This window comes from Macaca nemestrina, chromosome 3, assembly GCF_043159975.1.
Source record: "Macaca nemestrina isolate mMacNem1 chromosome 3, mMacNem.hap1, whole genome shotgun sequence".
Classification (NCBI taxonomy): domain Eukaryota; kingdom Metazoa; phylum Chordata; class Mammalia; order Primates; family Cercopithecidae; genus Macaca; species Macaca nemestrina.
The window spans coordinates 31,264,250-31,272,863 of NC_092127.1; the positions used below are offsets into that span (position 1 = coordinate 31,264,250).

The following is an 8,614-nucleotide window of genomic DNA, read 5'->3' on the forward strand; positions in this document are numbered from 1 at the left end:
TAGCACAAGTTTATTAAAAACAGTTATTAGTGGACAACTTCTCCATTTTGCAGTCACTTGTTCTTTCAAGGTTGCCTGAGTGGGCTTTTCTTGGGGCAGAACTTTGCTCATTTGTGAAAGGGACATATGTTGGTATGTCAGGATATGGGAAGGGGTGGCATTGGAAGGGCACCACTGGGCTCTGTTATACGATTTTATAGCCGATTGCGCATTTTGTCTCCTTTCAGCGTAACCATAGATATGCAAGTCCTTTAAACAAAACCTACTCCCTTAAAGTAATACATGACTCTTATATGTAACTGAATATACATAAAATGGAATTATTAAAAAATCGTATCTCATATTTTTTGTTATAAATTCACAATTTATAATTGCCTATATTTATGGGGTACAGAATGTTATGATTTATAAATATAATGTGGAGTAATTAAATCAAGCTAATGTCCATCACCTCAAATACTTACCTCTTTTTGTAGTGAAAACACTTAAAATTTACTCTGTTAGCAACTTTGAAATGGACAATCTACTATTAATACATTCACCACACTGTGCAGAGCTCAAAAAACAAAACAAAACAAAAAAAACCCCAACAAACCAATTGCTGTTTGAGATTTCGTACTCTTTGACCATCATCTCTCTATCCCCTACCACCAGCCTCCGTAACCACTCCTCTACTCTCTTCTTTGATTTTTGATTTTAGGTTTTAGATTCCACATATAAGGATGAACATGTAATATTTTTCTTTCTGTGTCTGGTTTATTTCACTTAGTATAATGTTCTCCACTTTTATCCATGTTGTTACAAATGATAGGGTTTCTCTTTTTTGAAAGGGCAAATAGTACTTCATTGTGTATACATGCCACCTTTTCTTCATCCATTCATGTTGATGGACACAGGTTGATTCTATAACTTGCCTATTGTGAATAGTACTGAACTGAATATGGGAGTGCAGACATCTCTTTGAAAAACAGATTTAAAATCATTTGGATAAATACCCAGAAGTAGAATTTCTGGATCCTATGGTAATTCTACTTTTAGTTTGTTGAGGACTGATATGTTTTGTGTGTCCCCACCCAAATCTCATCTTGAACTGTAGTTCCCATAATCCTCATGTGTTGTGGGAGGGACCAGGTGGAGATAATTGAATCATGGGGGCAGTTTCCCCCATCCTGTTCTCATGATATTGAGTTAGTTCTCATGAGATCTGATGGTTTTATAAGGGGCTTCCCTCTTCACTCTGCTCTCATTCTCTCTCCTGCTGCCCTGTGAAGAGGTGTCTTCTGCCATGATTGTAAGTTTCCTGAGGCCTCCCGAGCCATGTGTAACTGTGAGTCAATTAAGCCTCTTTTCTTTATAAATTACCCAGTCTCAGGTATGTCTTTATTAGCAGCATGAGAAAGAACTAATACAGTAAATTGGTACTGGGTAGTGGGGTGCTGCTATAAAGATACCCAAAAATGTGGAAGTGACTTTGGAACTGGGAAACAGGCAGAGGTCAGAACAGTTTGGAGGGCTCAGAAGAAGATAGAAAAATGTGGGGAAATTTGGAACTTCCTAGAGACTTGGAGGGCTCAGAAGACAGGAAGATGTGGAAAAGTTTGGGACTTTTTAGAGACTTGTTGAATGGCTTTGACCAAAATGCTGATAGTGATATGGACAATGAAGTCCAGTCTGAGGTGGTCTCAGATAGAGATGAGAAAGGTGTTGGGAACTGAAGTAAAGGTCACTCTTGCTATGGAAAGAGACTGGAGGCATATTGCCCCTGCCCTAGAGATCTGTGGAACTTTGAACTTCAAAGAGATGCTTTAGGGTATCTGGTGGAAAAAAATTTCTAAACAGCAAAGTGTTCAAGAGGAAGAAGAGCACAAAAGTTTGGAAAATTTGCAGCCTGAGGATGTGACAGAAAAGAAAAACCTATTTTGGGGGGAGAAATTCAAGCCAGCTGCAGAAATTTTCGTAAGTAATGAGAAGCTGAATGTTAATCACCAAGACAATGGGGAAAATGTTTTCAGGGCATGTCAGAGACCACAGAATCCCCTCCCATCACAGGCCCAGAGGCCTAGGAGGGAAAAAATGGTTTTGTGGGCCAGGCCCAGAGGCCCCCTGCGGTGTGCAGCCTAGGGACTTGGTGCCCTATGTCCTAGCCACTCCAGCAATGGCTAAAATGTGCCAAGGTACAGTGTGGACCATGGTTTCAGAGGGTGCAAGTCCTAAGACTTGGCAGCTTCCATGTGGTGTTCAGCCTATGGGTGCACAGAAGTCAGGAATTAAGGTTCGGTAACCTCTGCCTAGATTTCAGAGGATGTATGGAAATGCCTGGATGTCCAGGCAGATATTTGCTGCAGGGGTGGATCCCTCATGGAGAACCTCTGCTAGGGCAGTGCAGAAGGGAAATATGGGGTTGGAGCCTCCAGAGAGTCCCTACTGGGGTACTGCCTAGTGGATCTGTGAGAAGAGGGCCACTGTCTTCCAGACCCCAAATGGTAGATCCTTTGACAGCTTGCACCAGACACCTGGAAAAACTACAGGCATTCAATGCCAGCCTGTGTAAGCATCCGGGAGGGGGAAAGTACACTGCAAAGCCACAGGAGCAGAGATGCCCAATGCCATGGGAGTCCACATTTTGCATTAGTGTGACTTGGGTGTCAGACATGGAGTCAAAGGAGATCATTTTGGAACTTTAAGGTTTAATGACTGCCCTATGGGATTTCAGACTTGCATGGGACCTGTAGCTCCTTTGAGCCAACTTTTCCCATTTGGAATGGGTGTATTTACCCAATGCCTGTACCACCATTGTATCTAGGAAGTAACTAACTTGCTTTTGATTTTACAGGCTCATAGGTGGAAGGGACTTACCTTGTCTCAGATGAGATTTTAGAGTTAGACTTTTGGGTTAATGCTGGAATGAGTGAAGACTTTGGGGGACTGTTGGAAGGGTATGATTGTGTTTCGAAATGTGGGGACATGTGATTTGGGAGGGTCTAGGGCAGACTTATATGGTTTGGCTGTGTCCCCACCCAAATACCATCTTGAATTGTAGTTCCCATAATCCCCACATGTCATGGGAGGGACCAGGTGGAGATAATTGAATCATGAGGGCAGTTTCCCCCATCCTTTTCTCGTGATAGGGAGTTAGTTCTTATGAGATCTGATGGTTTTATAAGGGGCTTCCCCCTTTGCTGGGCACTCATTCTTCTCCTTGCTGCCACCATGTGAAGAAGGATATGCTTGCTTCCCCTTCTGCCATAATTATAAATTTCCTGAGGCCTCCCCAGCCATGCTGAACTGTGAATCAATTCAACCTCTTTTCTTAGTGAATTACCCAGTCTTGGGCATTTCTTTATAGCAGCGTGAGAACAGACTAATGCAAGGACCCTCTGTACAATTTTCCATAAAATTTACATCCCCACCAATAGCGTACATGAATTCCCTCTTCACACTCCTGACTCTTTAGCAGTTTGAAATAATCATTCCTGTTCATGCCTGTCTTGCAAATGTCTCATCTCCATGTGAATACACCTGCTCACTACCTCTCACTACCGCTTTTTCAGTCCATCTTTTTGAATCCAGAAGAAGCCCAAATTCCTGGACTAGTCAAGCATGTAATATTTTACTTTAATATCCCCACTTTGCCAATGTTCGAGCAAGGTTCATTTAAATTTCAGCAAGAACTCATGTGAGACATAAGCAGGATGCATATCCAGCTGGTTTTTAAAGATAATGTCTGATTTTTTTTTCTCTTTGAAAATTCCTGACTTTTATTTTATCCTGTGAAGATAGAGTTTTCTATTTAAAATATCAGTTTGTGCAGCTGTTGTGTGACTTTAAGTCAAATCTAGTTTCTGTCTTTTACTGTCACTGTAATATACTGCAAAAATTATATTGCTTTTTTAGAGTTTTGCAAGTTCATTTCAGATATGTCACTTTTTCCCTTGTAATGGGTTAATGAAGCTGCTTCCTGTTCGGTTTGTGGATTTTATTTAAGGGTATAATAAGAAACATTTAAGCAAATTTCTTAAATTAGTTATTGACCTGAGGCATTAAAAAGGTATTATTAATTTATAATCTTTTTTGATCATTTTTCCAAAATAAGTACTGATCTCCCAAAGACATCAAAAACTGCAAGTGTGTGTAAGTTAATCTAGTGAGGAATTATCTTGGCAGGCTATAGTCAGATTTCTATTTGGAAGGTTTCCATCTATTTCCACACGACAGACCTATATCTAGTGAACTTTGATCAAATGCTTGAGGTGAAGTGAATCAAAGGACACCCTCATCAGACAAGCATTTTTTTTTACCTTCCTTATGGCACCTTATAGTTACATATAAATCTCCCTTAAGGGATTTTTAAGTGAAAACACCCACTAGATATCTAAGCCCAATCATGGGAGTCAAAACTTCTTGGAATGATACACTGAAGACAAATAAAACTGTATCTCTTATGAGAAAATGCTGTTTGGAATGGAGTTCCAACATTTTGTTTCTGAAGAAGCACACTTTATTTCATTCTGGTTCTTGCAATCTGCTCCCCAGAGAATTTCTTGTAATTTTAGCTCACTGTCTGCCAGAAAACAACTTGACCAGTGAGGGAGAAAAAAAATTCTGCTGAAGTCTTTATCATTTTTTTGATAGAAATTATTTGTTGTCTGTTGTTGCCAAATTTATGAGTTTGATTTTTCCAAGTAATTAATACTAGATGCAAATAATATAGTTTCTCACAAGAAATATTTAAATAGTTAAAGAAATGTATTTCAATATGGTTCCTTAGTGAGAGTTTTATAGTGAGACAGTACTGCCTCTAGAGCTGGGTCACTGGAGACCCTGCCCTGTGTACCCTGCCTTATAGTTGCCACCCTGAACCCCAGTTCCTCACTGAGCCAGGACACCCATATACCAGCAGCTTCTGTCCTCCTCCCCACCTCATCCACTTCTACATGCTGTCCTGGTTCTCCAGGACCGTAGAAGTCCCTGTGCAAATGAATGGGCCTGCTTTTAGGTCCCAAGGCATCATCCCCAGATGGATCACCCAAAGTCCAACTGAGCTCCAGTTGTTTACCCCTGAGGCTACAGGGCCCAGCAGCACTTTGGGGAGTATGTGATCAGGACACACAGATATAGACCAGCTTCCCCACCGAGGTATACGGAGGCCCTTTGTGGTACCGGGTAGATCTGGGTGGTGGTAGGTGGGGGCTGTGGGAAGGTGTGATCCCTTTTCTCACCCATCACAAGGTGCACAGCTGATACCCTTATAACAAAAGACAGGTTAACAAGGCAAAAGCACAAGGATATATTTAATCAAAGTTTTGCATGACACAGGAGCCTTCAGATATGAAGACTCAAAGACCCAGGGAAAACTGCCTATTTTTATGCTTAAGTTTGATGAAAAATGGACAGCCATATGGAAATGTGGTTGGACAAAAGTGTATGATTGAGTGGTAATTGACTGAGTGGGGAGACCCAGCAAGGCCTCTCTGTTCAGAGTCTTCTTGGCCTCTCCATGTAGCATTCCTTCTTCCTGGTGCACAACCCCTCTGAAATGAGGGTCTTCAAGGGAGAAGGAGAGTGTGACCTTTCTAGGTTTTATGGTTTTCTTTGGGGAAGAGAGGTTCTACATCTATGGCCTGCTTTGGGGAAGAGGAATTGTTTTCTATGCTTGCTTAGAGGGAGAAGAAGGGGCAAGAAACAGGAAGATGGGAGAAGGTCAGAAAGACCTTGCTTCAGAGGCCTTCCAGTTTCCTTAGGTTCAAAGTACTCACCATGCCAAAGTGCCAAGTTTAAAGGTACTGTGTTTTGAGCCCTGACAGCTGTATGGGCCTGGGTACCACAGTTTGCATTCTTTCTGGGCTGCAAATGATGGGGGAAGGACTTGGATGGATGGGAAAGGAAGATGTCAGGAGAAATGGAAGCACATGTGGTTTTCTCCCAACAAGTTTAAATATAGCATATAAAAGGAGTGAATAGCATTGAATTTTTAAAAAAATGTCCAATGGGAAGATGACAATCAAATCAATTGTCAAAGGCAAGGGGTCCTTAAATTATATGTACCGGGTTGCGCTGCTGTTTCCTTTTTTTTTTTTTTTTTCTGTGCTCCTCTGCCTGGGCCTTGGAGATCCTGCCTAGAAATGTTCTTGTCTACCACCTTCTAGTTGGAGTGAGGAAGAGCAGGAGGCAGACTGAAGGGCCATTCCTGGGTGCAGGTCACCGTTCAACTGGAGCAGACATGAAACGGGCTGTTAGTGATATTGGAAAGCATCGCAGAATTTGCTAAAGGCAGTCAAGAGTTCCATGTCCCTCAAATGAGAGAGAACAAATAAGGCTTTATCAGTGCACGTGCTCATTTCAATTTTCCCGTCGGAAATCAAGGTGGAAGCCCTTCTGCAGTAACAGGGACTGGACTTTCTGCCTGCACAACAAAAACTGACCAAAATATATGAAACAGTGGTTTACCAAGAGAGGGCTCTCTTCCTGCCTGTAGATGCCACCTTCTTGCTGTGTTCTCATATGGCAAGTGTAAGGTAAAGTAGGGTGGGGCGGAGAGCAAAATCTCTGGGGTTTTTATGAGGTCACCAATGCCACCAGGAGAGTGGCACTCTCGTGACCTCATGTAAACCTAATTATCTTCCAAAGATCCCATCTCCAAATACAATTATATTGGGCTTTAAGGCTTCAATATGAATTTTGAGCGAACAGTGTCTACATTACTTTCTCAGAATTGCCTTCTCATATGAAATACCTTAATTCAATTAAACAACTTTTGCCATTTTGATAAAGAATTCCAACATTAAGATAAATTTATTTTTACTTACATTTTGAAAAAGGTATATTTGCCTTCCAATTTTTATTTCAGTGAAAATATTTCCTTTTATTCTACTGCTATTACAAATAGTGGGTTAGAGAGAAATCATTTAGACATGAGTGGCCTTTCTTTGTATTAAATTTGTTTTATGTTAAATTTTGTACTCTGAATATCACATGGTAATGTGACTTTAATAAAAACATAATATTACACCAAAGATAATGCAATGCCTGAAAAATCACACTGGGGAGCACCATCTAGCAATGGAGTCCAGTGACATCCAGAGTATGGACAGTGTGTGCAGTAAATGGTCAGATTACAGATTACAAGTGAGTTTGGCAAATATTTCTGTAAATGTCTCTCTTCCTCCTCTTAACACCTTTATGGTTTCTAATTCTATCAGATTGTAATATGAAAGTTAATGATGGTGAATGTTTAAGCACATGTAAGTCCTGCAGGTGCATAATCACATATTACCCTCATAGCCACCCAGGAGCCACCATTGTAGGGATGATTACACAGGGGCACAGGAAGTTCTGCAATGTGCTCAACTTCACAGAGTTAATATGTGGTTGGGATGGACTGTCAGCTCAGGTGTTTGACTCTGAAGCCCACATTTTTTACTGCTGTATTAGAATCGATTCGTTCAGATATAAATATTATTCAGGGGCAATCCTCAGATGTGCAGGTAGAACTTGACCTGTATCAATGACCCTCATTCTTAGCCATTGGCTGGCTCCATCCCAACCGCCTGGACAAAGCAGCCCAAGTACTTTTGTCACAGTAAGAAACTGGTTGGTTACACTGTTTCTCTATTCAGATGAATTAGAGCTCTTCACCCCTAAGGTTAGCTGCAAATAGCAAATTGGAAACTATAAAATATCAAGTATCAAAAGGTAAATGGTTTAACTTATTCTGACTTGGAAACTACTCTGGAACATAGCTCTAAATGACTAAAAGTCTTTACTATGGTTGGATGGAAATTTTAAGGCATAAATTTAAGGCTGATTCTAATATCTATTGCATATGTAGGAGAAAGTGGAGTTTGATTTTTCCTGTTGTCTCAGAATTGTGGCTAAAACCCAAAGCTGAGGACACAAGGCACTAAGTATTCCTAAGCCACTAATAGTTGTCAGTGCATGCTGAGTGGCATTCATTCCTACTACTACCACTAGCTACCATGCACCCCTGTCCTCTGATTTCCTCCTGCAACCCAGGAACTTGGAAGAAAGCATTCACAATTTGTGGTTGGAGGTCCTTCCTCCTCTGTCTGCCCTTGGAGAAGGTGACAGTGGTGCTTTTCCATTCACGGAGCCAAGTGAGTCAGCTTTGATAAAATACTCAAGAAGGTTGGGGGTGTCTTGAAAAAGAGGAGACCGACACCCTTTCCCTTCAAGTATTTACTTAGCTGCAGAATCTGGAGACTTAAAAAATTGTCAGCTTTTTTTTTAAAACCTGAGATAGTTCAGTCTCCAGAGAGACTGTCAAAAATTGCCTCTGCCAACTATACTTCAAGTCATTATGATGGGGTGTTGGGAAAAGTTTTTAATTAGCAGTAATCGTGCCTCAAGTAAACCTCATTGGCTATGAGACTGCCACTGTGCAAAGCTAGAATCTGGAGACTTCTGTTGCTGAATGTGTGACATGCTTTTCAGCTCTCCTCCCTCATAATAGAAAAGAAGAGGGAAATGCTGGCCGGGCCGATGTCTCCTGATTTTGAAGATGTGTTCATGGCAAGGTTTAAGGAGAAATGATGTTAAATGGAGGGGCCCTTGGAGACTGAGAGGATTTTGGACATACAGGTCTAGTGTGAAACTT

General features: G+C 41.2%; 1 non-coding gene across 1 annotated transcript; it reads right to left on the reverse strand.

The window, feature by feature from the left end:
• Positions 1-8,265: 8,265 nt before the first annotated feature.
• On the reverse strand, positions 8,266-8,406 carry LOC112427856 (U4 spliceosomal RNA). The gene has a single exon (XR_003019608.1). It is a non-coding gene; the product is annotated as a U4 spliceosomal RNA (small nuclear RNA).
• Positions 8,407-8,614: the final 208 nt, after the last annotated feature.